Raw genomic sequence first — 7,811 nt, forward strand, 5'->3', positions numbered from 1 at the left:
GGAGGGCAAAAAGGGAACATGAGATAGCTTCGGCAAATGGGGTTGAGGAGAATCCAAAGGGATTCTACAAATACGTTAAGGACAAAACAGTAACAAAGGAGAGAATAGGACCCTTAAAAATCAACAAGGCTACCTATGTGTGGAACCGCAGGAGATGGGGGTGGGGCGGGGGGAACATACTAAATGAGTATTTTGCATCAGTGTTTACTGTGGAGAAGGATATGGAAGATAGAAAACATGGGAAAATAAACAGCAACACTTTGAATAATGTCCATATTACAGAGGAGGAGGTGTCATAAAAAGCATAAAGATGGAGAAAGATGTGTAGGTTAGCTGAATTGGTCATGCCAAATTGCCTGTAGAATCCAGGGGTATAAGATTAGTCATGTAAAATGCAGAATCATATGGAAGGGGCATGAATCTGGATGGAATGCTCTTTGGAGAGTTGGTGCAGACTTGTTGGGACAAATAGTCTGTTTCCACGCTGTGGGGATTCTGTGACCTGATCGGGTGTACCCTAAAACTCTGTGGGAAGCAAGGGAAGTGATTTCTGGGCCCCTTGCTGAGATATTGTATCATCAATTGCCACAGGTAAAGTGCTGGAAGGCCAGGGGGTGACTAATGTGGTGACACTATTTAAGAAAGGTGGTAAGGAAAAACCAGGGAATTATAGATCAGTGAGTCTGACATCAGTTGTGGACAAGTTGTTAGAGGAATTTTGAGGGACAGAATTTACATATATTTGGAAAGACAATATCTATTAGGGATAGTCACCATGGCATTGTGCATGAAAAATTGTGTCTCACTGACTTGATTGAGTATTTTAAAGAAGTAATGAAGAGGATTGATGAGGATAGACTGGTGGATGTGATCTATATGGACTTAAATAAGGCATTCAACAAAGTTCCTCATGGTAGATTGGTTAGCTAAGTTAGATCACATGGAATAGAGAAAAGCTAGCCATTTGGATACAGAACTGGCTCGAAGGTAGAAGACAAAAAGTGGTGGTAGAGGGTTGTCTTTCAGACTGGAGGCCTGTGACCAGCAGTGTGCCACAAGGATCAGTGCTGGATCCACTGCTTTTCATCATTTATGAAAATGATTTGGATACGAACATGAGTATGATTAGTAATTTTGCAGTTGACACCAAAATTGGAGGTGTCACTGACAGTGAAGAAGTAGTACAATGGCCTTCATCAGATGGGCCAATGAGTGGCAAATGGAGTTCAATTAAGATAAATATGCAATGCTGCATTTTGTAAAGACAAATCAGGGCAGGACTTATACACTTAATGGTAAGGTCCTGAGGAATGTTGTTGAACAAAGGGATCTTGGAGTGCAGTTTCATAATTCCTTGAAGATGCAGGTAGATAGGATATTGAAGAAGTTGTTTGGCATGCTTGCCTATATTGGTCAGAGCATTGAGTATAGGAGTTGCATAGTTATGTTATGGCGGTAAAGGATATTAGTTATACTACTATTGGAATACTGCAAGCAATTCTGGTCTCCCTGCTAGAAAGGATATTGTGAAACATCAAAAGGGTTCAGAAAGGATTTACAAAGGATGTTAGAGGATTTTAGCTGTAGGGAGAGGCTGAATAGACTGCGGATATTTCCCTGGAGTGTCAGAGGCTGAGGGGTGACCTTATCGAGGTTTATAAAATCATGAGGGGCATGAATAGGTTAGACAGACAAGGTCTTGTCCCTGGGGTGGGGAAGTCCAAAACTTGAGGGCATAGGTTTAAGATGAGAGGAGAAAGATTTTAAAATGACCTAAGTGGCAACTTTTTCATCCAGAAGGTAGTGTATGTATGGAATGAGCTGCCAGAATAAGTTGTGGAAGCTGTTAAAATCACAACATTTAAAAGATATCTGGATGGGTGTTTGAATAGGAAGAGTTTAGAAGGATATAGGTCAAATGCTGGCAAATAGGACTAGATTAATTTAGGATATCTGGTTGGCATGGACAAGTTGGACCAAAGGGTCTGTTTGCATGCTGTATATCTCTATGACTCTATGATTCTACAGATTGGTTGCATGAAACACACAAACCATAGTGTGCAGGTCTAGCAAATAATTAGGAAGACAAATGGAATATTGATATTTGCTATAAAGAACAGAAGTGGGGAGGTTTTGCTACAAATCTGTGGACCTGTGTTAAGACCGTACTGTGTATGGTTTTCGTGTCTTCAGTTAAAGAGAGATATATTTACCTTGGAAGCATCTCAAACAAAGTTTGCGAGGGTTCAACTGGTTGCCTATTTTGGAAAGCCTATATATGTTAGAGATAATAAGAATTAGAATTAAAAATAAGATTCTGAGGAAACGTGATCGGGCAAATGCTGAGCTTATGTTTCCCTCATGAGTGTATCTAGAACTTGAAGGTGTTATTTACAAATTCACGTTTCAGACGGAAACCAGGAGGAATTTCTTCTAAGTTCATTAATATAGACCCAACAAGATCTCTTCTTCCTCAGGCAGCTGAGGAAATTTGGCATGCGACGAATACACTTGCCAACTTTAATAGGTGCACCATTGAGAGCATTCAGTCCAGATCTATCACTACTTGGTATGGCAAATGTACCATTCAAGATCGGAGACCGTTAGCGAGGATGGTGAACTCAGCCTGGACAATCACAAAAGCCAACCTCCCATCTATAAAATTCATCTACCAGGCCCGCTGTCAAGGAAAGGTCGCCAGCATTATCAAAGATCCATCCCACCCTGGCAATGATCTTCTACAACCTCTACCATCAGGAGAAGGTACAGAAGCCTGAACACGCACGCCAGCTGGTTTCGAAACAATTTCTACCCTACTATTGTTAGAATACTGAATGGAGTCTCAAACTCTTAACATTCCCCTGTACCTGTGTTTTTGTTTTAGCCACTGTTTATCTATTATTTACGTATCTATGCTACTTAACTATGTGATCTGTCTGTATTGCTCACAAGACAAAGCTTTTCTCTGTGCCTCAGTACACATGACAATAAATTCAATTCAATTCAATTCAGCTGTCATTCCCAGAGATGATTGGAGGCTAGGTCATTGAATATCCTCAAGAATGCATAAAATAGATTATTGTTCTACAAGGGAGCCCAGAGTTATGAGGGTGAGGAGAAAAACTGGAGATAAGGCATAAACAAATCAGCTGTAATTTTGTTGAATTGCAAGTTTGAATGGATGAATAGCCATTTTCATCTCCGATTTCTTAAATTTTTTGAGCCCTCCAGTTACGGCCGTACAAAGCCTGCTGGAGATGGGTTGCAGTTGTATATCTCACAGAGCTACCAAAGGCATTATATGGACAAGTATGAGTGGTTGATGAATCCCTTCAGAATATGAGTTTTGCCCTATCTCTGGTGGGCCACTATTTGCCTTCCTGTAAGGAAAAGTTTTGCAAATATCAAGGAGAGCCAGAATCAGCAGATAACTTATTGGCTGCCAGCTAGGTGCTCAGAGTTGTGTGTTATTGCCCTGCCCATGGGCTATGTACAGTGCTGGTAAGGCAAGAGGACACATGCACCTCTCACAAGAGTCCTTTCTCCTCAAGTAGGCAGTGGGGTACCATCCCAAACCAAAAATAAAGAGGACTGCTAGGCAGTTCTTCTTTTCAGAGCATGCCAAAGTTGAATACACATTTCATAACCTATTTGCCAATGACCCCAATGCTTCCAGTAACCAAGGCCAAAGGGGATGCATTGCACCCATGGATCAATCTGTCGGCATACTGGAGCATTTCAGGTCATGAACAACCAGAGGGTAGTTACCAAGCTCACCTCAGGCACTAGGACATTGTGTTCAACAACCTGCCTCCACCTTAGCTGCAGGTGTAGGGTTGCACTACATCATAGTTTCAAAAACAAACAAAATAGCATGTAGATGCACAATAGTGACATGGACGTTCAAACCTTAAAATGCACATCTTATTGTGTAATTAAAATGTCATGATCATTTTATTCATGATGGACTATCTTGTTTTTGGTTGTAAACAGTCACTTGCATGAAGAGTTGCAAACCTCAATGGGTGAAGAAGACAGTGCATCTTGATGCCTCTTGGTGATTTTGATGACAAGAATGGAGTGGTAACCTGAGTACATTGATGAATTGCTGTCATGTAGAAGTGAAAAAATTCCTTGGCTGTAAGGCCTAGCACAGTTGGCATCTCATAGGCATTCTGCCTGCTGGAGCCTGTTGAGAGAGAGAAACTCATGGGCCTCCCACACATGACTCTTCATTATATTGGCATATGGTTCCAGAGCCTGAACATTTGGTCTGCCCACCCTATTTGGATGAATGGGTGTTTAATGTCTGTCATTGGCCTGGCCTCACCTCTGTTTTACAACAGCACACAGAACATAACTATCATCCTCAAGATTCTTAGAAGTACATATTGGAGAGTTTTATAGGTGTGCTCCAAGCAGCAGAAACAGTAACAATCACATTTAACCATATTGTACGCTTCTCTACCTCTTCTGTCCAAAGAAATCTCTAGTTGGGTGACAAAGTTCCAACTTGCTAACCTCAGATGGTTGCCTTGCCAGTTCACCATCAGCTTTAGTCAGTCATAACAGCCTGTGATTTTGATGCACTGTTAACTGAGTTACTAAGGTAGCATTTAGTTGCTAAATCAATAGCTTCGGAAGCGTGCAGATTATATGCCAGCATGTTTCCCATATTGTTGCACAACTCCATGCAGACTACACAGAAAATGGCAGGCTCTGCATTCAACCACTGGGAAAGTGGAAGAAGGTTAGGGCTGCAAACCATAATGAAATCAATTCCTGGAAACTTCATCACATGACTTGTCCCATGTTTCAGTCATTAATTAACCAGTACATCCTTTTAATGTTCTGCTTTCCCCTACCAATTGGAAAGCAACAGGATACATTATGCCATTGGATGATGACTAACTGTCAGCCGGCCAGCCAGCCAATCATTTTTTCTTCCTTCCTGTTTTTAGTATTTTTTCTGATATAAATTAATGACAAAAGCAATCTTTTTTTTAATGCCTCTATGAATTTTTCCAGAGTTATACACAGTAGTGACTTGGAGATTAATCTTGATCTTCAATTCCTGGAGATTTCAAGCAAATCCTGGGGAGTTGTCAATGTAAGGAACACACCTGTAACTGATTTGAGCTTTGCCCTTCAAAAATACCATGCAGAGCAGGGAAAACACAGTTGGGACAACTGGGAGACACAAATGATTAATCTGTCTTTTTTAAAACCCAAAGAAATTCACCAATACCCATACCTACAGAGAGTATGACATAATTAGGTAGTGTGGAGCTCAATTAAATCTCTAACATTAATTTTTTTCAGAACTATTACCTTATACAACAGTTACAGTATTGCCCATTATTCAGTCAGTTAAATTGCCCTGGGTGTCACTCTCATCTGTACTGGCTCGAGGACCACAGCTATCAATGGTTTCTGTTTCTTTCCACACAACATTAATTCTAAACACCTCTAAGAGTCAGCTATTCCAATGTTCATCTATCTTGCACACTCTTTAAATTTTGGATCATTAGTTGTCCGTATTCTCTCTGACATTGGGACCCACATAATAACATTATTGCTGGGTGTTAGTGGGAGACAGAATAAATGAGCTAAAGAGAGGAAGCATAGTTAAGGCCATTGACGGAGGCTGATAGAGCAAACACAGCCCAAAAAGTGAAAAGGAATCCATGGTAATGTGGGAGGAAAGTTGACAAGTGATTGATGCAAATTATATTTTACTCTTTAAACTAAGATACCTGTTAAACCAGATCAAAACTTAAACCTTTCAATTGGTCTAAGTAGTGTCTAACAATAAATCCATGTAGCAAATCTAGAAGTATTACATTTCTAGCTGCACTTCAAAGAAGGAAGGCTTTTTTTCTAACCTAGTTGGGCAACTGTGACCTGTTGCTTATCATTCTTGTGTTATATGAAAATTTCAATGTTTGTAATGTGCCTTGAGATGTGTCGAAATTGTCTCCAACTGCTTAAGCACAAGCTCATGATTTCTGAATTGTGGCAAAGTTACAAGTCTCTGTAGATCATCAGGAAGGATTCTACACTCGAGAAGTTGGTTATCCAAGAGACAGCAGCAGTTCAGTGTACTGGAAGGGTAATCAGCCAGAAAAGCAGCAAGAGTATTACAACTCGCAAGATTATTGTGCTGGAAATCAAACCCCACTATTTTCAGAGCCATCACAAATTTGATGAAACCACTGAATTGCCCAAATCTGTTTTTGATTTGTTCATACGTTGTGGATATCGCTGGCTGCTCCAGCGTTTATTGTGTATACCTAATACCAGATGGCAGTTAAGATTCAACCACATTATTTTGGTGCTGGAGTCACATACAAAGACTGGGCAAGGATCATAAATTTCCTTCCTTATAGGACATTTATTTTAATGACAATCAACAAAAGTTACATGGTTGTCATTAGGTCCAGATTTTAATCAACTTATGACGTCACCATCTACCTTGGTGGAATTTGAACATACATCCTCAGAACATTGGCCTTCTAGTCCAATGGCACTACCATTAAACCATTGTCTCTTCATAATTCAGATTAAAATTGAGTTGTAAAATTCAGGTTAAAAGAATACACATACCAGCTTCTCATAAGAAGAAAATAACCATTGTACTCAACATTTCTAACCGATGTCATGAAAGAAACCTAAATTGATAATATAACTCCATAATAAAATTACACATTCTTAAAATTCCTTGTGTGTCTGTGTCTAGGAGAAAGTGAGGACTGCAGATGCTGGAGATCAGAGTCGAGAGTGTGGTGCTGGAAAAGCACAGCCAATCAGGCAGCATCCGAGGTGCAGGAGAATCAACATTTTGGACATAAATATATATATATTTATATGTATATATACACACACACAGACACAAAATAAGATCCAAGCACAATGTGTGGGGAAGGCAAAAGAGAAGTCAGAGAAGCACTGTTCTGACACCAGATATTACTGGGTTGTTTCCTTTTGTTTTTCTTCCAACTGCTTTTGTTTCCTTACTGATGACACGAGGTTACAGGTACACTGCTCCTCCATCTTTCATTCACTGATTGAAGAGTTAATCCCCCCTTTCCTTTCATAGAATCACTAGAGTGCGGAAGCAGGCAAATCAACCCAAGAAATCCATACCCACCCTCTGTACAGCATCCCAACTAGACACACAATATCCCCGCATTCCCATGGTTAATCCACTCAGCCAGCACATCTGTGGACATTATGGGTAATTTAGCATAGCAAATCCACCTACTCTACACATGTTTGGACTGTAGGAGGAAACCAACGCAGACACCAGGAGAATGTGGAAACTCTACACAGACAGTTGCCTAAGGTTGGAATCAAACCCAGTCCCTTGAACTATAAGGCAGCAGTGCTCCCCGTTGAACCACGCCACTGCCCCTTTTGACAAGGAAATTTTCAGAGGGAGCAGTTGACAGGGATATGATGATTGAGCACTGCAACTAGGAGATGTTCATTGTGTTCCTTTTCTACATAGGAAGCAGATAAAGATTTTAGGTGCTTTCTCTTTGTAAGCAAGATATTTCTTCTATGTTGTTCAAACATAAGGTTGTTGTCACCTTCCCAGGAAGAAATGTGCTGAGGATTCTTGACCAACACAGCTATTGAAAAAAAATTCAAAAATTTCTCTGGATAAACTTATCATGGACATACACACCCACTGCCATTGCTACACAACATTGCGCCAAAGGGGACAATTTGGTGTTACAGTGACTCATTTTTGAAACTGCAACGTCTTCCACAGTTCAAAAATATAAAAGTAATCTTTGCAAGAGGCA

The sequence above is a fragment of the Hemiscyllium ocellatum genome, chromosome 13, assembly GCF_020745735.1.
Source record: "Hemiscyllium ocellatum isolate sHemOce1 chromosome 13, sHemOce1.pat.X.cur, whole genome shotgun sequence".
NCBI lineage: Eukaryota > Metazoa > Chordata > Chondrichthyes > Orectolobiformes > Hemiscylliidae > Hemiscyllium > Hemiscyllium ocellatum.